Source organism: Solanum lycopersicum, chromosome 11 (genome assembly GCF_036512215.1).
Source record: "Solanum lycopersicum chromosome 11, SLM_r2.1".
Classification (NCBI taxonomy): Eukaryota; Viridiplantae; Streptophyta; class Magnoliopsida; order Solanales; family Solanaceae; genus Solanum; species Solanum lycopersicum.
The window spans coordinates 49,615,117-49,639,070 of NC_090810.1; the positions used below are offsets into that span (position 1 = coordinate 49,615,117).

Here is a 23,954-nt window from a genome sequence, read left to right on the forward strand (position 1 = left end):
ATAATTATTTTATAAAAAATAGTATATATAAAAATATGGTTAATAATATATATATATATATATATATATATCTAATCAATGTCCCAGTCAGACTCGTAACCATCACAAATTTTATGATGTATTATATCTAAATGTGTGGTAAATGGTATATACCATAACAATCTCCCACTTAGATGTTTAATCTTAAAATTTTTAGAACATTATGTATAAACACATGATTAATAATATATAGCCTAAAAATCATCCACTTACACTAAACTATGCATTTAAAAATGTTACATGTATTCCTTTATTTCTTATCGGATGAAATTTACCAAATTTTGTTTTCTGATGCATTTTCGTCTAGCATTTTTTTGATGTCAAAAAATTTCTACATGATATAGAAGAACCTTTATGTTTTTTTTAGATTATCATGATCAACAACACTAGCCTACCGTATGAGTGTCTACAAATCAAAGAGAGTATAGTATCCAAATCAAGGGTTGGGGGAATGTCCCAAGGGAACGGTAGTGAAAATAGCAGCTAACTAGAGTTTTGTTCTAAATAGTGATAGCTTAAGAAATTATTGAATAAAAAATGTAAATGCAACTAGTGACACCGAAGTGTCAAAAATCAAAAACGGTGTATTTGTAAGAAGTAGTAGAAAAACAAAAATTGAATGAAAAATAAAGTGTGTGGGAAAGTTCTTGGGGTGTGATGGTTAGATGCTTTTGATATAAAAATTAGCAAAACAATAGAAACTAGGATAAGCTTTAGGTAAAAGTTAATTCCCTCTGGGGTAACTCTCCCCATATCAATTGGGTTCCTCTCGGATATCCACTCGCCTAATCTATCTAGCATACGCCTTATCCACACCAGATCTTTTGATAAAAGGTGATTTGAAATGAATCTAGGGCTCACCCTCTTGGGCTGATCCTCTTTCCACCTCACTCCTTAGGATATCAATCTTGTGGTCTTTTTTTAGCAACCTCTCTCTCTCGATAAAGACAAAAACACATAGGTTGTTTTGTATTTGCAACAAAAAAACATTAACTTAAACCACAACCACTAGGTGAAATCACCATTAAAATACATCTAATCCTATCATAAAGCAAGACTTAACAATAATGTAAGCACATGTTTTCTAAATCATACCCCAAAAATGAGGGGGTTTTAGCCACACATCAAGCAATAATCAAATACAACTAAAATTACAAAGAAATCAAATGGGTATAAGATATTAAACCTTAATATGAACAAAGGAAGAAGAATGGAGAAGACCCACTTCCAATTAGAGGATGAAGAATCTGTTTTTTCAAGTGTCCCACAAAAACCTCTCCAAACATTAGATAAAAATATAAAAACTAGAGTTCTCAAAGTGAAAAATAGTAATAATGTTTGGATATTTTAAAAATGATAAAGATTTTGGTATTTCTAGACTTCGTATTGTATGCTGGACAATCCGTTCGGTGGATTTAGTCGTTAATCGCCGAGTTAATTTGTGATTCGCCCTTCTTCTAGTTTGTCGCCGTTTGAGATTGTCCTTGATCTTCCATGAATGTTATATCATTTGGCAGAATAACTCTAATTCACATAGTTATTCATCAAAATGTCGACTCCTCATTTTGATCGCCTTTTGAACCCACTTCCTTCAGGCTTTAGTTGATGGAAAAACAGGCAAAAAGTCTATATTCAGTAGATCACAAGCAGCTTAGTGATGCTCAAGCTTCAACTTCAGATATTTTTCACCCTTTTTTTTGTTTTGACTCGAAGTGTCCATCCTATCACTAAAACTTCAAATGCCTGAAACTTACGAGCTCTCATAAGATATTGATATAAAATGAGAAATGGAGGAATCTATTTACATTAAAATAAATCCCTAAATATGTCCAATTTTAAGAATCATTAATGCATAATACATAATATTTTGTTTGTCCTCAAGAAAAACTCAAGTTCAGCAGTTCAAATAGGATGTCTCAAATAGTGATACATAAGACTAAATCATAAAAATACATAACAAGACTCGAATTACTCATGAATAGATCAATTTTATACTCAAAGATTCAAGTTGTGATACACCATTACCAAAGATTCTCATGCTCGCAATACTTGTAACTTATATTAGTTCAAGCTTCAATGAAAGTATATTAATGCCCTGACACAAAGAATGATTCCATTTTCACAAGCATATATTAATCAATTTAAGACCAGGAATCAAATGCAACACTCACTCTCACAAAGAGAAACACCAACGCATGTTTCCACCCATAGGTTTGCCCTTTTTTTTACAGTTGACCTTCAATTTGGCTTACTCGTGATCAAAAAGGTCTTTCTAAGGATTTTTATGGGCCTGAGTGCAAAGGTATTGTCATTTAGGCTCAGTGAATTTTTCTCCAATAAGATGTGATTTTTCTCAAGACATCCCCTTTCTTCCTTCATCAATGCTTAGTCAAGTGCCCCTGTCATCTTTTTATTCTCCATAGATTTCATGGAAATCCGATTTATTTTTGTGATTTTATTCTACAACCTTCTTTTTTTTCATTCTTTTCTTTTTTTCCTTTTACTTTTACTTTTCTTTATCTGGAGGGTTTCTATTTGTCTGCAATACCATGGGGTTGCAAGACTTTTCATGCACTTATTACCAACACCCAACATAGGCTTTTGGCCTATGTTGGCTATTAACTAATATCACATCTCAGGAGGATTATAGGTTAATGGATAACATAAGATCTAGGTTTCATCAATGTTTTTCCATAGAAGAGCTAAGGTTCAAAGGGTGTTCAAAAAAGTTTCACACTCTCAGGGGTAGACCACAAAAGAGACATATATATATATATATAAAAATTGGATTATACTCTTTGAAAGTTGCCTCCGATCATGTCAAGAGGACCCCTTTCTAAATCAATCAAACTAACAAGGAAAATTCTAGGTTAATTCATTCAAGTGTCAAAGTAAGCTCATCATACAAGGCATCGACACATAAGCCGAACAAGACAACATACTCTCGCAAGTGTGCAATGGTCATTGCAATAATTATAAATTCAATAATTGGATAATTACAACGAGGTGCAAAGAGTTTAAACATTGTCTATGTAAATTCATTCTTTCTTTTAGTAGTTGCACATTCATGTGTGTTCAATTGAGAGAAATTTTCAAATCAAAAGCGAAACTTAAATTTGTACAAGAACAACCACTTTCAACAAAAGAGGTGGTAAATTTTTCAAAAGTGAATTTTTTTGGGAAGGTCAAAAATATTTTGAAATTAGGACCCCAAAAGAGAGTCATAATCTAAAAGAATCCATAAAAGCAATTTTAAACATACTACCCCAATATGCACAAAACATATTAATATTCATAACAAGCAGAAAAAGGCGGGCCTCACGCCACCACAAACAAAAGTGTTTGTCCTTAAATGCAAATAATGACAATATTGATAATTTCAAAAACATAAGCAAAGAGAACGAGTGAAGAAATGGTCTTGTTTATGCAGGTTCTTCATCTGTCAGGGTATGAATGCCCGAAGTTTCTTCCCGAAATAAAGCAATGGCTCCTAAAGTTCTACTACTCGAAGTTCTAGTGTTATCAGTTGCCCTAACCTCAACATCAATGTTAGCTGCTACCATTTTGTCTATGTCATGATCTGCCAAAAAGGTATTTTTTGCATTCATTAAACTTTGAGTACATTGATGCAAATTTGGTTTGAGGGGGATTCGTCTCTTGGCCCTACCTTCTTTGGTGTATTGCTTATGCCTTGCTAGCTTTGCTTTCTTTTCGGCTACCTTAAACTCTAGTGCTCTTCTCCGACTGGGTGAAAATTTGGTTTGAGGGGGATTCATCTCAAAGCTATTTCAGCTACTTCTAACCAACCAACGGGAGGTCTACATCTACGCCCATATAAATCCTCATAAGGTGCCATTTGAATGTTGAATTGGTAGTTATAGTTGTAGGCAAACTTAATAAGATAAAGGTGATCATCCCAACTACACTTGAAATCGATCACACAATCTCTCAATTTATCCTCTAGGGTCTGCATGGTATGCTCTACCTGTCCATCCGTCTGTGGATGAAATTTTGTGCTAAGGTTGACTTGCGTACCAAGACCCTTCTGAAATGACCTCTAGAAACGAGAGGTAAACTAAGGACCTCTATCTGAGATGATAGACAATGGAACTAAATTTAACCTCACAATTTCATTAATGTAAAGCTTGGCATAGTCACCTTATATCTAAAGTCTTGAGGGCTGAAAGGGAGAAGACTTAGTCATCCTATAAATTATCACCCAAATAAGTCATGTTGTCTACGTGCATGAGGTAACCCTGTGATGAAATCCATATTGATCACTTCCCACTTCCAAGTAGGAATATCGATTTCTTGAGACATACCATCTAGTTTCTAATGTTCTACCTTCACTCGCTTGCAATTGGGGCACTTACTGACAAAATCTGCTATATCTCTTCATGTCATTCGTCCAATAGATTTCCCGCATATCATGGTATATCTTTGTGGCACCTGGGTGAATGGAATACCTAGAGTTATGGGCTTCTGCAAGGATATTCTTTCTCAACTCACCCACATCAGGAATACACAATCTATCCTGGTAACAAAGTGGAGCATCTTCCTCTTGGGATAAAACCTCCACTTTTTGATTGTTAATTGCACCCTTAGGTTCAAGAAAGATTGGATCACTGTCTTGCTTCTCCTTAACCTCCACTTTCAAAGAAGATTATTCCCCATTATAAACTGTTACACCGTTGTCTGGTATGCTCATAAGGCGGACTCCTAAGCGAGCAAACATGTGAACATCCTTCTCTAGATCTTTCTTTTCTTCCTCAAAATGGGTTACACTACCCATAGATAATCTTCTAAGAGTATCTTCTACTACATTCGTCTTTGCAGCATGATAATGCACACTCATGTCATAATCATTAAGAAATCAAGACATCTCATTTGGAGAAGATTCAACTCTTTCTGGATGAACACATCTGAAGGCTCTTATGATCATAGAACACATCTACATGAACACCATAAAAGTAGTCTCTCCATATCTTGAGTGCAATCACCACTGCTGCAAGCTCGAGGTTATGAGTTGGATAGTTCTTCTCATGCACCTTAAACTTTCTAGAAGCATATCATATAACCTTATCTTGCTGCATAAAAAAACAACCTAGGCCAACTTTGGATGCGTCACAATATATTAAATAACCATTTGAACCCTTTGGTAGAGTCAAGACAGGAGTCGTCGTCAATCTTGTTTTCAATTCTGTGAAACTTTTGTCACAATCATCTTTCCATTGAAACTTGACCATCTTCTTAGTTAACCTATTCAATGATGAGGCTATGGATGAAAATCCTTCCACGAAACTTCTGTAGTAACCTGCTAGACCTACGAAACTTCTGATATCTATAGCATACGTATGTTTGGGCCATTGTTTCACTACTTCTATCTTATGTGAATCAACTCAGATCCATTCTCTAGATACAATTAGACTAAGGAAAGCAATGGATTGCAACCAGAACTAATATTTTCTAAACTTAGTGAATAAATGATGATCCTTGAGAGTCTGTAGAATAGTTCTCAAATGACTTACATGTTCTTCCTCATTCCTAGAGTAAATGAGGATATCATCAATAAAGACGATAATGGACAAGTTCAAGTACTATGTGAACACTCTGTTCATCAAATCCATGAAAGCTTCAGGAGCACTGGTTAGTCCAAATGACATAACTATAAAATCATAATGACCATACCGAGTGCTGAAGGTTGTCTTTGGAATGTAACTATTTCTAACTCTAAGTTGATGATAACCCAATTTGAGGTCTATCATTTACAAATGACTAGCACCCTGAAGTTTTGGTCAAACAAGTCATCATTCTTGGGTATGGGATACTTATTATTGTTTATGACCTTGTTCAACTGTCTATAGTTGATACACATTATGAGAGAACCATCTTTCTTTTTTACGAACAATAATAGTGCACCCCATTGTGAAATACTAGGTCTGATGAAGCCCTTATCTACAAGGTCTTTCAGCTGCTCTTCCAATTCCTTAAGCTCTGTTGGACCCATTCTGTAAGGAGGAATAGAAATAGGGTGGGTATCTGGAAGGATATCAATTCTAATGTCGATTTCCCTTACGGGAGGGACTCCGGGAAGATCTTTTGGAAATACTTCTGGAAACCCACATACTACTGGAACTGACTCAACTATTGGGGTTTCAAAGCTAGAATCCTTAACCCGAACTAGATGATAGACATAACCCTTAGAGATCATATTTCTGGCCTTATTGTAAGAAATGAATCGACCCATAGGTGCTAAGCTACTACCCTTCCATTCTAAGATTGGTTCATCTGGAAACTGAAAACGAACAATCCCAGTTCTATAATCGACTAAGACATAGTAGGAATGTAACCAATCCATACCTAGAATGACATAGAAGTCTACCATTTCTAACTCTACAAGATCTACTAAGGTGAATTTCTGAAAGATAGTGACAGGGCAATTTCAGTATACCCGTTTAGCTATAACGGGGTCACCGACTGGAGTAGAGACTAAGAAATGTTTTGAGAGAGTTTCTAGATTAATAATGAATTGGACTCCTACAAAGGAGTTAAAAAGGAAAGAGTAGCCCCTGGATCTAACAATGCATAAAAATCGAGGTCAAAAACTCATAACGTACCAGTGACTACATCAAGAGAACCTTCCCGATCTTGGCGACTCGAAAAAGCATACAGCATGTTCTGCGCTGACCGCCACCACGTATACCAGATGAGTTACCTCGGGCGACTTGCTGGTGCTGATGAAGTTATAGACTAAGCTTTACCAGTACAACCTCCTTGACCCTATATAGAAGTACAAATCCCTCAGCCTCTGACCTGACTGACCGCACCTAAAGCATCCTTCCTTTGATGCGAGGAACTCGCTCGCATGGTTCTTACCACACTTCGAAAAAATAGGGCAAATCTTGGTGCGTGAAACACTTCCCTAGGACTTAAATCCTGGTGCTCTAACCTTTTTCTCATACATGTTCTTGGAGGATAAAACACTAGCAGACGAAGGGGCTAGAGCTGAAAACTTTTGATGGCTCTGGGAGCGATTTCGACGACCCAATTTTTGCTGAGAATAATCATAGTTACCAGTCCTAGACTTCTTATTCTTGTTAGAATGTTCCTTAATCTTATCACCCTCAACCTGCTGAGTATGAGTGATAAGCGTAGTTATGTTTATATCTCCAAGTAACATATCACTTCTGTACTCCGTTTTCACAAAATTTGACACTATATACAAGAACTTATTCATCGGAGCCCTAGATTGAGCAACCACAAGAGAAGCATACCTGGAGAGTTTGTTAAACTTGAGGTCATACTCTTGGAATGTCATGTTTCCCTGCCTTAAGTTCATGAATTCCTGATCCTTTGCTTCTCTAAACTCTATTGGGTAAAACCTGTTCAGAAAAGTCTCACTACAGCATCTCAAATAATAGGAGAGACATTTGTACCCGTATTTTCGTCCACTTAGTATACCAGACATGAGTAACATCCTTCAACTAGTATGATGCAAACTTAACCCGATCATTCTTAGTGACTTGCATTACCTCAAATATCTTCATGATCAAATCCAAGAAATTCTAAGGATCATCATTAGTCTACGATCCTAAGAACTCAGGCGGATTTATCCTAACAAAGTCACGGACCCTTGCTGCTACTGATCTACCATTTGCATTCCCAGGAGCATGAACCCAACTGTTCAGGTTGGTTATACTCTAAACCAAAATTTTGTAAAGCATTTCTAAACTCAATATTTGAGACTCCCTGATCTAGGACTGGAGGAGCTGCATTTGCATTCCTAGCATTCGCATTCCTAGAGTTAGCTCTACGAGGAGGCATGATTTAAAAATTAGAATGTCAAGTTAGAGTGGAATAAGATCATACCTTACGAACAATAAGAGTAACAAGAATGTGAAGTTTTTCCTAAAACACTTTGTAGCCTCCCTCTCATTAGATGTGGTGCTCTTCATACCCATGAAAAAGACTCTACTTAGTGCGGATTTTCAGACATCCTAGTACTCATAAGCCTAGAGCTATGATATCATGTTTTGTAACGCCACGAGCTACACCCGAGACGCCGACACAAAACCTAGGGCCACAAGTGATCCCAAGTTAAACCTACTGGCATGATCATGAGCATTATAAAGATAATAAACTAAATACAGAAGCTAAATCATAATTTAATTTGAAAAGTTCGGGGATACCCATATTCTATAACTAATATATTTGAAAACAATGAGTTTAATATGAAGGAAATATTAACTCGATACTACGCTGAAATAAACTATGTCTGAAAATTAGCCTCCAACTCATTAGAAATTCAAGGAAAAGCCCCAACTAAGTCTAGCAAAAACTTAAAATAAATTACTAAAATACTGAAATTAACTCATGACGATTGTCCTCGGAGAATGAGGACTCACCACTAAATATGCTGAACTGGAGATGGGATTATTGTCTAAGCCTGATCTAGATGCTGAGAACCTGAACCTATATCAAGAGAAGAGGTAGCCCACGTATGCGTCACTACTTGAAGTACAGCGCATGTAGAATATAATAAAACTGAAATAATACATAAATGAATAGGCACAAAAGCAATTACATAATCTTAACATGATATAGATTTTGAAAAATGAGGTGACTGACTGCAATGACCAATTTATAACATGCTGAAATTGAATACTGGATATAGTGATAAATGGTCAATACAATAGAATCTGACTGACCTATAAGAGCTATTAATAATCGATAACAAAGTAACATGAGCTAAATGTGGAGTCTGATGTGTACGCCCCATCGAGAGGACACAATATACCCTGCTAGAGATATAAAGGAATACTGGCGTAATCACTAAATTGATGCCCACATAGGGGACTTGCAACCTACTAGCTAGTAGTTTTGGGTTTATTGGGCACGCTGAACCCTAGTTCAACTCTGTATTAATGCTACTCACAATACATTATGTATTAACTGATTATGACTGAGTTTTTGTAAATAGTGAATAGATCAAAACTGAACATGCAAACTGAGAATGCAATAATAAATCTAGTAATTATGTGTTTATACAGGAGGCAAGTATATATGAACTAATTGAAATATCATACCTAGCATGTGCAATTCAAAAACAAAAGGAATACATAGTCAGGGTTCTGAAATTCATGCGATAAACTTAATAATAACATGACAATCTGATTTAAGACATTTATCTAATTAATTAATGATGTTGTAGAAAACCTCGTTCTAATCATGATATGGGTATCAAGAATCTGAATGAAAACTAGGGATCCAATGGGTAAATGTTACCCACTAGTGAAACCCCACATACCTGATGATGAAGTTCACGGAAAAATATTTACATTTTGAGGTTGGAACTGATAGTTACTTGCTACATTCTTGAACTAGGGTTCTTGACTTTTTCCTCCTCTCTTGCTTCTAATTTTCTATGTTTTTGATTAATGATTTGACTTAGGTAAGTTTTAGTTATGTTTGTAGGCTTAAAATGACTAAACTTTGATGATTTAGGGTCAAAATAACGTGAAGTAGGAAAATACCAAAAGAACCCTGAATTAATTCATGTTGGAAAGCCCGTCGTTTGGGTCTATGTTGGGTCTGTTCGGCAGGACTTTACTAAAACGGGCATACTGTTTTACTCGGAGTTATGGATTTAGCAAAATCAGTGGCTATAGAAAGCTTATTCAATTATATATCATCATTGGTCATGGGACACCTTATTCATTTTGTGCTAAGAGATATCATCATTTCAAGTTGACCCTACTGCAATTTCCCCCTAATTGTCTGCTAATTTCCACCTATAGTCCATAGGTCCATCTGTGAACCGTACTGATCAGTAGTGGTCCTTGTCAAAGAGGGGTAAATGGGGTGTTGATCGAAGAACATAGAATACAAACCGTAGGTCCGCCCATCGTTCGACACTTAGTCAAATTTTCTGTGTTACGCCTTGGGGAAGTTTCAGTCACAATCGCTGGATGTGCAGCATGGGATGTGGGTAAGGCTACAGTCCGTCGATGGAAATCGTTTATTTCACCTGCAAATTTTTGATAAGTTAATTTCATGTCTTCTTTAGATACACGGTGTTACAGATTATCAAAACTAGAGATTAAATCTAGTGACTTGTATTCATTTCATCCTATAATGAGGAAGGTTAAAGCCAACATATGAGTATAATACTTCACCAAATTTAATGATGAAAATTATAAAGAACAATCTCTATCATCATTGTATCAAATTGGAGTAATTTTCTTTGAAATTAAATTTCTAGATACAACAAAATATCCAAAACACCATTCAAACATATTCAAATTAGAAAATCACTCCATAGCTATGAGCATTTTTAATTTGATCGTTTTTCATGAACATTTTGAATTTCAAATCAATTAGAATTCAAAATGAATATTTATCTCCAAAAGTTATGATCAAATTCAGATTCAAACGATTTATAGAAAAAATAATAAGATCTATATCCTTATAACATATCATTTCACGTAAAATAATCACATGTAATCATGTACCACATTGAATAAAAAATGATATAAAGGATTATTTTCATACTAAATCAAAGTAAAGAACTTAAAAACAATCTTAATGACCTCGAAAACCATAACCTTATAGCTATAAGTATTTCGCGCTAGGTTTTTTTTATTGAACTTACAAATATCAGGTTAATTTAAATATAAAAAAATTCAAAGGTAGGTTAAAATTCATATTCGAATAATTTAAGCATCTTTAGGAGATAAAACAACATGACATCCATTATTATCACATATCAATTCATGTTAAATCACCATGTGTAACAATATTTAAAATTTAACATAAAATTGGCATAAAGAATGATCTTATCATATTCACATTAAAAAAAATGTAATCCAAAAACTAATTAAATCCCATCGAAATGAGTTTCAAAGGAACATCAAATTTCACATTTATCAGATATCATAAAATTCATGACCACCTAAACTATGACAAAATTTGAAAAACAAACGTTTCAGGCATTGTTACAAATTAAAATAACTTGATTCGAATTTCCACTCTATTGTAATAATTATCTCATAGGCATAAGACATATTTTATGTCTTTGTTTTTTATAAGACATACAACACCTTTATATAACAAATCGTCTTCTCGATTAATACATCAATGAATTCAAGATATTATGCTTTCTCTTTTGATTAAAAACCTAGATATGCCATATCATGACTTAATCAAGCATTACTATAATATGAAAATAAATCTTTATTCTTATAAATAAATTAAATACCAATATTCACTTATGACAATATATAAGTAATACTTTGAGCATTTTCTAATGTCTAAAATAAATAGATCATTTTCGTAAATCTTATTTATTAATCGTAATTCTCAATTCATATATGGCAATATCTCTCAGACACATCAACTTTTAATAATTTCAAATAAACAAACACTTCTAATGGTAACCATTTATTAATATAAATTACATAATATATGTAAGTTAATATATTCATGTGACAAAGTGAAGTTTTATGCTAATATAATTAAAGTAAGGAGGCAAAACAACATATCTTATTTTTCATTTGTCATTTTGATGTCATTCTTAATTTTTGACAACAAATGTGGCTAGGAATATTATACTCTTAAGAACCAATGAAAAAAGGAGAAAAAAAGTAGGAAATTTGGAGTGATACACTACGATGTAAAACAAATGTAATGGTTTCAAAAATCAATATTAAATAAAATTGATCTCTATCATTAACCGAAGTTGGGTTCAAAAATTGCATATTCATGTATATATCAAAACCATATACATTCATATATCATGTTATATAAGAAAATATAAGTGTGACTCATGATTCCAATTGTTGGAAAACTATATGTACAATGAAAGCATAACAGTATCATGTTGCTTACATAATTAATAGACAACCAATATATTTATGCTAGAACTTATATAATCATGCTAAAACACATATGCTTGCTAAAATTTAAATCAAAAATTACCTCTTTAAGCTTTAGCAGATACCTTCGAGCGACTCCAAAATTAGAAAGACTTTCAAGCTAATCCACAAGATACACAAAAACTTTGTCTTCTTTGACAATGATCATAAGTTCACATCAAAACTATCTCGACACTTGGCACTACTAGAAACTCATTGTTTTACATCTGCAAAAATAGTTGGAATGTAATAGGAAAATGAAGTTTGCGATAAATTTTCGACTAATTTAGGTGGTCGGTATATTGAATGTCGAAAAATACGATAGTTGAAAAAATAATAATATATTAACTTAAATAGTTGAATGTTTAATAAATATATATTTCCACCATAGTAGTCAGCATAAACAATTTATTTATTATAATTTAAGTGTTCTTCAGACTATTGTAGTCAGAATAAATAATTTATTAATAAAATAATTATGTACTCGACAATTGTTGTAGTCGACAAATATTTATTTTTTGCAAAAAGTAATATGAGTCGATTACTGTAGTAAGCATTAAAAATGCATTTTTATATATAAAAAATATTTATTTGATACACAACCTATTAAATTATACTATCATCCATTCATAAAATTGAACAATAATATCAAACATCAAATATATCTCTTATCATTCAAATTTTATTCAGTATAAATAAGTGTAAAAGTTAAAGTATCACAAAAAAGTAAGTCTAATAATTATTTAAAACGAAAGTAAATAGTTATATACGCGTCCAAATCTCACAAAATGTTCAAATATCCTAAATGAACTACCAGAACAATCTCGTCTACAATAAAACTCTTTTTCATCAGACTATGGCATTTGTTTTTCAATTTTCTTTTGTACATGTTTGAAGTTATTCTATATTTCTTTCATTTGTTTCGAAGATTAAGAAGTAGATACACCGAATAACGATGACAATGAATTACATGAGGAAGATTGTACTCAATGTTCGTAAATAATCTACGTTTCTTCACACTCACATTTGTTCATATTAAAGAAATATCATCATATAACAGTTGTGCCGTGGAGCCATTCTCGTAAATAAGTTGTGTTTTACTCTTTTCATGAAAGTCCCTTTCAAATTGAAAATAATATAGGTTAGTTATTATTGTAACTTCACAAAAATAGTTTTCACTGTACATTGTTAGTTAGAGTCAGTTACAAAAGTTTGTTAGCCAGCTAACTTTAGTTTGTGTATCTATTTTTATAGATCCTCGTGTAATAGTTAGTACTCAATACACATAAAATGAAAACAGTTTTTACACATAATTTTCTTCCAGAATCTTCTTCTTCTTCTCCGATCTTCATAGGAGCTCAAAGCTCATCAATGGGGTAACTCAATTGTGTGTCATCATAGACTACTGCTTTTATCATGGTATCAGAGTTGTGGACATAGATTCTGCTCCTTTTTCGAATTAACATCAGCCTTTGAATTTTACATCGAGTTCATGTTTTGATTTTTTGGGTTTTTCTAAGATTCTTGATATTCAAATCGAGTTCATGTTTTGACCTTTGTTTTCCTCAATTTGTATTTTTTTGTATTCAATTTTCTGAATTCAAACACGATCTAGGTTCACCATGGTTGATACTCAAGTCAATCCAATTAAGACTGATTCCACATCCACTATTAGAATAGATAGTTCTAGTCCTTTTTACTTGCATCCATCTGAGAATGCAAGTTTATCTCTGTTGCCTGTTGTTTTTTCAATGGTATTGTTATAGATTTGGAGGAGAGCTTTTCTTAGAGCTTTCTCTGTTAAGAGTAAAATAGGATTCATCAATGAAAAAATTATAAAAAATGATCCTACTGATACTAGTTTCCAGCAGTGGGAAAGGTGTGACGACATGGTTACCTCTTGGATTCAGAATTCACTATCACCGGATCTAAGAGACAGACTGCATTATATTAGTAATGCACAGGAATTGTGGGGTAAATTGGAGGAAAGATATGATGAAACAACTGGTTGTAAGCTCTATAAACTTCAAAAAGGATAAATGATCTTGTGCAGGGGACCTTGGATATCACTTTTTATTATACGAGAATGAAGAAACTATGGGAAGAAATGAGCACTGTTGATATAAGTTTTCAATGCAATTGTGTGCGCACCTGTGGTCGAAAGGTGAACTTAGTCAAGGATAAATAGGATAGAAGACATATCCATTTTCTGATTGGGCTAAATAACATGTACACTATCATCAAGGGGAACATTCTCATGATGAGTAGACTACCTAGCATGGCACAAGATTTTGTCATATTTTATCGTGTAGAAAACAGAGAGTAGTGAAGCCTCATATCATACTACCTTTGATTCGACCTCTTTGAATGTTTTTGCCTTCTCTTACAACAATGCAGGTACCAAAGGAGGACCCAGAACCACTTATAAATCATCTAGAGAAAATGTTGCAACATCTGGAAGTTCAAGTATCACAAATGTATTTCGAGGAAACTGCAGTACTAGCAGAGCTTCTCTGCATTGTGATTTTTGCAAAAGAACAGGACACACAAAATAAAGATGCGATAGTCTACATGGATATTCACCCAATGTCAAATTCTCAAAGGGAAAGAATGGTATCCCTGCAACAAATGCATGTACTTCTGAGACTGATGGAAGTAAATGTGAAGAGGATCCTGGGTTAAAGAGGAAAATGTCATTGAATCTGTCTAAAAATCAGTATGAACAATTAATTAACATGGAACTGCAAACACTCCAGAAAACTTGTTGAATGGAGCTGTGAACCTTGTAGTATACTCGTATGTTATTCCTCCATTACTAAGATAGGTGATCTTTTTTGTAAATGTGCAAAGTTAACTGTTGATTCTTGGATTATAGATTCTGGAGCATCACATCACATAACATACAATAAATCCGCACTCACAAACATTAGACCACTACCATCTCCCTTTCTTATCAGTTTACCAAATTGTTAAAAGGTTAAAGTTACTGAAGTTGGTGATGTTTGTTTAAGTCCACTTTTAAATCGGCAGAAAGTGCATTGTGTACCTAGTTTCAAGTTCAATCTAATTTCAGTTCATTGTTTGATGTTTCAACTCAAAGGTGTGGTAAGTGTTAACAGTGTTTCTTGTTTGATGCAGGGCCTTCTGTGAAAAGCCCTCTAGAACATGGTAGAGCCAAGAATGGTTGTACTTCTTGTGTTCAAAGTGTCATAACTGTTGTCCACCTCTTAAAAGCATCAGGAAATCTCATGATTCTTCAAATCATTGACATACAGTGTCTTCTTTAGTAAAATGTAACGATGTTCCAGCACCATCATATCTTGTAAAGGAATATTTTTCAATCAATAAAGATGGTTGTTATAGTTTTGATTCTCCATGCCATATTACTTATTGCTATTATTTTTTTGTTAAATCTGATAAATCTCATAGAGATGAACCATGCAAGTCTAGGCCATCTACCTTTTGTAAAGATGAGAAACATCCAAATTATACGTATTCAATTCTCACCTAGACAACCTTTTACTTGTTCCATATGTCTATGGCTAGGAAAACTAGAATGTTATTTCCAGAAAGTACAACCAACACGACCAAAGTTTTTGAATTGCTTCATGTTGATGTATGGGGACCATACAACATTCCCACTCGTGATGGTTATCATTATTGTTTGACCATGGTAGCTGACTTCTCTAGCTCAACTTGGACACAATTGCTAATGTCTAAAAGTAATGCCCTACAAACAATCAAAGCTTTTGTATCACTTGTTGAGAACCAATTTCAAACCATTTGAAGATTCTCAGGTCTGATAACGGTCTGGAATTTACATCTACTGAAACCACTCATTTTTTCTAAGAGAAAGGAATAATACAAAAAATGTCTTGTCCCTACACACCTCAACAAAAAGGTGTAGTTGAAAAGAACACAAGTACCTTCTTGAAACAGCAAGAGCACTCATGTTCAAGTCCAAATTGCCCATGTAATATTGGGGAGAGTTTGTACATACAGCAACATACATCATTAACAGGTTGCCTTCAAAAATTTTACAAAATAAGACAGCTTATGAATTGTTGTACCATACTCACCCTACATATTCTCACCTTAGGAGTTTTGGTTTTCTATGCTTCTCCGCTACCTTGAAAACGCATAAAGATAGGTTCTAAACAAGGGCAACACCACACATTTTTGTTAGATATCCCTTCAATACAAAAGGATACAAGGTTTTAGATTTAGTCACTACGAGAGTTCATGTGTCCAGCGATGTTTTTTTCATGAGTCTGTGTTTCCTTTTGTCTTATCTCCTAATGGTTCTAGTTTTCCTTCAGTTTTAAAACTCTTAGTTCACTTCTCTAACAACTCTTCTTTCATACCTAATTCAACTAGCATTTTTTTCTAATGATGAAATCACTGGTCATTAACACATCTCATGACTTTAGTACAAATCAAGTAAATACTAACACTGTTGAAAACACAATCTCACCTACAGCTCCTGACATGCAACCTCCCACCGGCACATTAATCACCTCACAACCTATACCTGCATCTATTTCATCTTGTGATAATGCACCTACCCTTAGAAGAACAACTAGATCACTTCATACCCCTAACTACCTGAAACAGTATGATTAAACTTTACTTAATCTACACTCCTATTCAAATGCCTCTAGTTCTCACTCTCTTACTTCTTTTATGACAAACCATGATATTGTTTACTTGACCTCCTTCTGTTTTGATGTCAAAAGTTGATTGAAAACATTTCACATGATTGTGAACCTTCTTCTTATAAGGAGGCAATCTTGCATCCTGCTTGGCAAAAGGCAACGACACAATAATTTGAAGAATTGTATACAAAAAATACTTAGGAACTTGTTCCTTTACCCCAAGGAAAGAATCCAGTTGGTTGTAAATGGGTGTATAAAATAAAATATAAGGCAGATAGTATTGTGGAAAGGTTTAAGGCAAGGATGGATGTTAAGAGGTATACTCAGCAGGCTGGCATCGATAACAATGAAACTTTCTGTCATGTGGTGAAGATGACTACTTTTAGAACTCTTATTACCTTTGATGTAAGGAGAGGGTGGAGTTTGTATCAACTACATGTCAATAATATCTTCATTCATGGTGATTTGAATGAGGAAGTGTATATGAAATTGCCGGAGGGTCTTGCTGTTGATAGTCCAAATGTGGTATGCAAGTTGAAGAAGTCATTGTATGGTTTAAAACTTGCTAGTAGGCAGTGGTATGACAAATTGGCCAGCAACCTTTGTTCAAAAGGATACACACATTCAGATAGTGATTACTCACTGTTTCATAGGAGGAATGGAAGTTCTTTGGTGCTTGTTGCTATTTATGTCGATGATGTGATTCTAACTAGAATTGATAAAAAAAATCAACTCTTTGAAATCCTTTTTACATGATTAGTTAAAAAAAACGATCTTGGTAAATTGCATTACTTCCTGGGGTTAGAAAGTTTGTACAAACTTGATGGTGTGCTTATTTCACAAAGGAAGTTTACTACTGATCTGTTAAAAGAATATGACTCTATAAATGGCAAGGTTGTTACATCACCTCTTGATTATGTTGAGAAATTAAGAGCCACTGACGGAAAGAAACTCTCCAATCCCACTCATTACAGGAAGTTGATAGGGAAACTAAACTTTCTTACAAATACCAGAATGGATATAGCTTACAGTGTGCAACACCTCAGTCAATTCATGCAAACACCAAGGAAACCATATTTAGAGGCAGCTTATCATGTTCTTAGGTACCTAAGACAAGATCCTACAATGGGAATCTGCATCTTAAACAAACCTTACCTTACTATCACTGCATATGACTCAGATTGGATGCTTGTCGTGATTCAAGGAAATCAGTTTGTTGTTATTTGGTGATTATGGGTCACAATCCTATTAGCTGTAAATCTACGAAACATGCCACGGTTTCATTGTCCTCTACAGATGTTGAAAACAGAAATGTTTGGCAAGTAGTAGGTGAATTGGTATGGGTTGAAAGGTTACTGGATGAGTTGTCTGTACAATGCTCCTTATCAATATAGGTCTTTTGTGACAGCCAAGCTATAGACCATATTGCCAAGAATCCATGTTTGATGAAAGCACATAACATATAGAGATTGGTGACATTTTGTTAGGGATAAGATTCAACAGGGTTTGATCACACGTTATCACATTTCCACAGACTCTCAACTCGCAGACATTTTCACCAAAGCTCTAACTGGAGTTAAGCATGCTACGTTGCTAAACAAGTTGTCTGTAAACTCATTTACCTCCAACTTGAGGAGGGTTATAAGAATATAAGTTAGTTATTCTTGTAGCTTCACAAAATTAGTTATCACTATACATTGTTAGTTAGAGTCAGCTTAAAAAGTTTGTTAGCCATCTAGCTTTAGTTTTTGTATCTATTTATATAGATCCTCATGTAATAGTTAGTACTCAATATATATTGAATGAAAACACTTTTTTACACATAATTTTCTTCCAGAATCTTCTTCTTCTCCATTCTTCATACGAACTCAAAGTTCATCAATGGAGGAACTCAATTGTGTGTGATCATAGACTACTGATTTTTCTCACAAATCACCAGAAAAGTAATACTCATGTCTCATAACATATCAACTAAAACTTTATTTTGTAGAACCAGAAAAACATTTTAACCATAGTGCATATAATTTTATACAAAATAATCTTGACCTCTATATTTAATATTTTTGGGAACAAAATAGTAAATAAACAACAGAATAACAACTTTTATTATGTCATAATGACAGATTCTATAACAAGTTGAAATAGTGAATTAGACATAGATCCACTCTATTTTTTAAAACGGCGGTAGTTACAAAAATATATCAATAAAAACAGAATTCTGGTATTGAGGATCAGAAGCATCAGCAAAATCAAATGAACTGTGTTAGTTGTGTTGATAAATCTCTATTCAGTCCAAAGTTATTAAGGCTCATATCTAATTCTTATCTTAATGCAAAACCAAAATGAACATAAAAGAATTCACAAGGATCACATACATTATAACCTCCCCATTATTGCAGGTCAACATCATATTCTTATTCTAATATTATCATTAGAAAATATCTAGACATGAAATCTGCCACCCAATAAAGATTATGCAGAAAAATAATTCTCAACAAGCTTTGTATCAAAGTTGATCATATTAAAGCCAACAAGCAAATAAAAAACCACAAATTATCTTTGAGACAGTGACTATATCACAAAGACAATACATCAAGAATAGAAGAGTTGAGGTCAAAGAAACAGATGAAGAAATCAGGCAAAACCAAACTCTCAAAATATGAAATCTGCCACTCATCCAATATTAAATGAAATAATATTAAAGTGTTATAACTTACAAACGGCTCATCTGCAGGTTATTCTACCCTTTCTTCCCTTGTACCATCATGCTTTCTTTTCTTAGGTGTCTTCTCAAATACTTAACGTCATCTAAAAATTTCACTCTCAACCCCTCATGATTATGATGAGCTCTCAAAACATACTAGCCACAACTCATAGGCAGGTGTTTCATCGTCATTTGAATAAGAAAGAAACTCATTTCAAGTTTTAACACAAGAAATTCATATTAATTTTAGTTAATAGGGAAAAATTCAAAATATGAAAACACAAAACACAAAACACAAAATATTATTTTCTTTTATAGATTCACACTCAAAACACGAAACTAAGACTGTAATTGTGATACGGAGAAGGCCATTCTTAAAACTGGCTACTACGCCACTTACACTTGTTATACATGCTAACCAGTCACCATAATTTAAGAAAAGACTTTGTATATCTCATTTGTTGGAGAATATATATTGCAGTTGCAAGAGAAGACACAAATCATGATTCATCTAATTTATCAATTTTCTGCTCATACTTTTAAACTGTTCTGGAAAAGATAAACAAAGACCTCAATAGAAACAATTTGTTGTTACGTAGTTAGAGAAGACCCAAGTGAACAACAAGATGAATTTTAAAACACTATGAGGAAGTGCCTATTCAAGTAAAAACTACTAAGGAAAATCATAACATCTATATGAAATATTGTAATGAGGATAATTGTCTCAGTCCAAAAGTTCCAATGTAAAATAGCAATTACATTGGATATGCTATTTTTTAATTATCTTTAAAGCAAGGTCAATAAATTAATCCTAGATGAAAACAGCCCAAAGATATGGACTTGATATTAATTAATCATCAAACTAGACTAGAATATACTCAAACGTGCAATTCTACTAAGGAATCAAATTAAAAGTGTGTTAGATTCATGAACTTGATAACAAAGTAAAAAAAATTTTTCACTCCATCTAGTTTCTGAACTACGTTTTAATACATTCATATATCTAAAAAAATGTTTCGATTTCTGAACTTCGATGGAAAAATATCAAAAGAAAATTTATCGGATTCTGTAGAAGGGATGAAAAGAATACCAATTGCACGAGGAACTTTACTATGACACAATAAACCAATAAAGAAATCAAAGATTTAATAGCATTTTGACATTGTAAATTAGAACTTTACAGTTCACATGGTAAATCCAACTTTTAGTCCCAAAACATGGACCTCAAAAACAACAAAAAGAATACAATCTAGACCGTAAAGAATAATAATCAACAAATTTGAACATACCGTTAAAGGAGGGGAGAGAAATTTAACCTCCATGAATTGAAACCCTAAAAGTGACGATGGCGAGAAAACTGATGAGATAGAGGCGATACTAGTGAGATTGAGAACTGAGAGGGTTGAGTGAATTAATGATTGGTAGAATAAATAGTCTGACACACACTATACTTGTATCGAATTATAAAGTGGAGTCTTCCACTTATGATTTTTTCAAATCAATCCCTAAACTCAACGAAACACAATATTTTAAACACTTGCGACTGTTGACAAAACTTATGTAACAGTAAATTGTTGAGTTGGAAAAATGTGTGAGGCACATGCGAGTTAAGAGCGTGAAATTAGTGCTTTTCATTAAAAATGCGCGTATAATCAGAAAAAAAAATTTGAAAAAACAAAAATATCCCTTCTTATATATTTTTGTAAAAAAAATTAAGGCCACACCAGCCCATATTTTGCACCATTAATTCTTATTGTAAGCTCAATCCATTTCTAAAAGAAATTACTAATCTTTCAATCATCCTACAACAAACATACAAATTGGAAAGAAGATCCTTTTTTTGGAATGATTCTTTTGACTGGTCTTTTTTATCTTCAAATTTAAAATGAGTTACATAGTTTGAGCTTTTAATTTAGAAACATAAATTGAAAACTTCCCTGTAAATTGAAAGCTCAATTAACTAGATTATAAGGGTTGAATTGAGGAATCTGATAACTCAACTCCAAATCAAGACGACTGAGTCAAATAACTCATTGTTGGACTCGTCACCTGGGTCCATTTACTCGATTTTCGCTCTTTGCTGGACAACAGGAATTAAGATGCACTGTCACTGCTAAAATGTTCATAATTACTTCAAGCCATCTTTCATGGTCGCCGAAGATTTATAAATTATGAACAATTTTCTAAGGATTCGCGAATCTCAAGATGTTTTGGGGAAGCAAAATTCATGTATAATTTTGCAAGAAATATGTCAAAAATAGATATTTCATATATATTTTTGAACTAATCAAATGAGAACACCCAATTCTCAAGCTATAGCTAGGGCAACCCGTGTATATTTGCTTAACATAGTTTGGATTTTGGGGGCGGCTAGGGTGCATTAGATAAGCATGAGGTTCAAATAAACAGGACAAATTATTTTTTTTTTAAAAAAATTATTTTTTAATACTCAATTTCTGACTTATCTTTAGAAAAATATTGTGGATTCTACGTGTATTTGACTGTATTACACACACTCTTTTCAAATGAAAAAAGGGTTAACAATATTGTGTTTCTTTAAGTTTATTTGTTTACTTGAAAAATTCATAATTAAAAGGATTCACTTTACAATCTGATACAAGAATAAAGGTTCATTAGACCATTCAACCTTAATAATTGAAAATATACTTTATTAGGTAACCCGATTATAATACATTATTACTTAACCCGAATATAGTAAATAGCTAACTTAAGTAAATACATAATTAAAAACTATTATAACATTGCCAACTACCGTAGTCTTCATTTAATAAAAGTTTTCAATTATTTTTATTTGTTGTCAACTACTATAATCAAGCATTTAGTTAATTATTTTATTAAAAAACTTTACAACTTCAGTAGTGAAAGCGTAATCGGATAATTTTTTAAAAATATAATAATCCATATAAAGTTAAATATACTGATTACAGTAGTCCGAAAAATATCCATACTTCTGATGCCATTTTAATGCCATTCTTATTTTCTAACAAAAAATGTGGCTAGGAATATTATAATCTTAAGATCCAATAAAGAATGATTATTTAAAAAAGTAGGAAATTTGGAGTGATACACTACGATGTAAAACAAACTTAGTGGTTTTTTTGAGCCACAGCAATGCTACTACCCTTTCCTTATATTTTCCCCTTTTTTCATTGTTCTTATTAAAAAAACTTTTGCAATACAATGAGAATCAGAACCCATCTCGAAACAATAAAAAATATTAAGATTGGTTCTCACATTAGTAACACTACAGTATAATATCATAGTTCAAAAATCAATAATGAAATAAAATTGATCTCTATTATTAACCAAACATGGGTTAAAATATTGTATATTCATGTATGTATCAAAGCAATATATAATCATATATGACATTATTTAAGAAAAAGTAAGTGTGACTTATGATGCCAACTTCTGGAAAACAATATGGACAATGAAAGCATAATAGTTTTATGATGCTTACATGAATAACAGACAACTAATGCCGTTATGCGAAAACTCATATAATTATTGATAAAACACACATAATCTTGCTGAATTTTAATTCAAAAATTACTTCTTGAAGCGTGAGCAAATACCTTCAAGCGACTCCACAAATTAGAAAGACTTTCAAGTGAATACACAAGATAGACAATAGCTTTGCATTCTTGGACAATGATCATAAGTGCACATCCAAACTCTCTCAATACTTTATTGGACAAATTTCGAATAGAATATTTTTTGTCTTTATAGAGATTTTTTCCAATCTAAAAAAGAGTCGAAACCTGTTTTTCTTGAGGAACAAGAAAATCACATTATTATTTCTTTTCCCATAGAAATAGGATTCTCAGTTATTGTTTAATATAGAAAATCTATGGATCACATAAATAATTACACATAAATAATAACTGAGACTTCCTATTATGAAAATAATTCTGCAAAATTAATTTAAGTATTCATACCATAATAAATTACAAATTAGTCCACAAGAAACTCTTAATGGCGCCCCTTTATTTATATTTCAAAATTCCATATTAGACACTTATGTAATTCCTCAGGTTAAGATAACAGTCACAACCGTGGCGGACTCTAGGTGTAACATTACGTACAAGAACCATAGAGGACACATATAAACCACTTAACATTCATCATACAAGATGATAAAAATCAAGATATTAAAAAATCATTTCAAAATATAAAGAGAGTTTTATAAAACAAAGCCGAATCTAACAATGTCTCAAATCCATCTAGTACATAATAATAAATTGAGACGTAAAACGTATATCAAGTTCAAAAAGTTACATAAAATGACAAAATGAAATAAATGTTTGCTCCCCGAAAATTCAGGACTCACCTATCTTCAAACTTCTAGTATATGATCTTAACCACAAAAGTGCATGTTTAGAGTATCGTACCTTACATTTGGATAAGAAATTTAGGCCTAAGTATGCATTAGAATAAATGTAGAAAGTGAGGATAATATTCTTTTTCTTTTAATGAAAAGGATAAATTACATCTTTTAACTTTCCGTAATCAATCTATGTAAGCATTCCTAAGTCGTTAGCATATGTAAAATAGGAAAGTTACTTCCTCAGTAATGGTTCACATTCATATTAAGTGTCAGTTTCTTAACTTCATAAAAAAACC

The 23,954-nt window shown here is 33.0% G+C and overlaps 1 long non-coding RNA gene across 1 annotated transcript; it reads right to left on the bottom strand.

The window, feature by feature from the left end:
• Window positions 1-1,248: 1,248 nt before the first annotated feature.
• LOC112940360 (uncharacterized) lies at window positions 1,249-12,169 on the bottom strand. Its single transcript, XR_003244381.2, has 3 exons — window positions 12,016-12,169; window positions 9,930-10,066; window positions 1,249-1,782 (listed from the first exon to the last, which is right to left on the bottom strand). It is a non-coding gene; the product is annotated as an uncharacterized lncRNA (long non-coding RNA).
• Window positions 12,170-23,954: the final 11,785 nt, after the last annotated feature.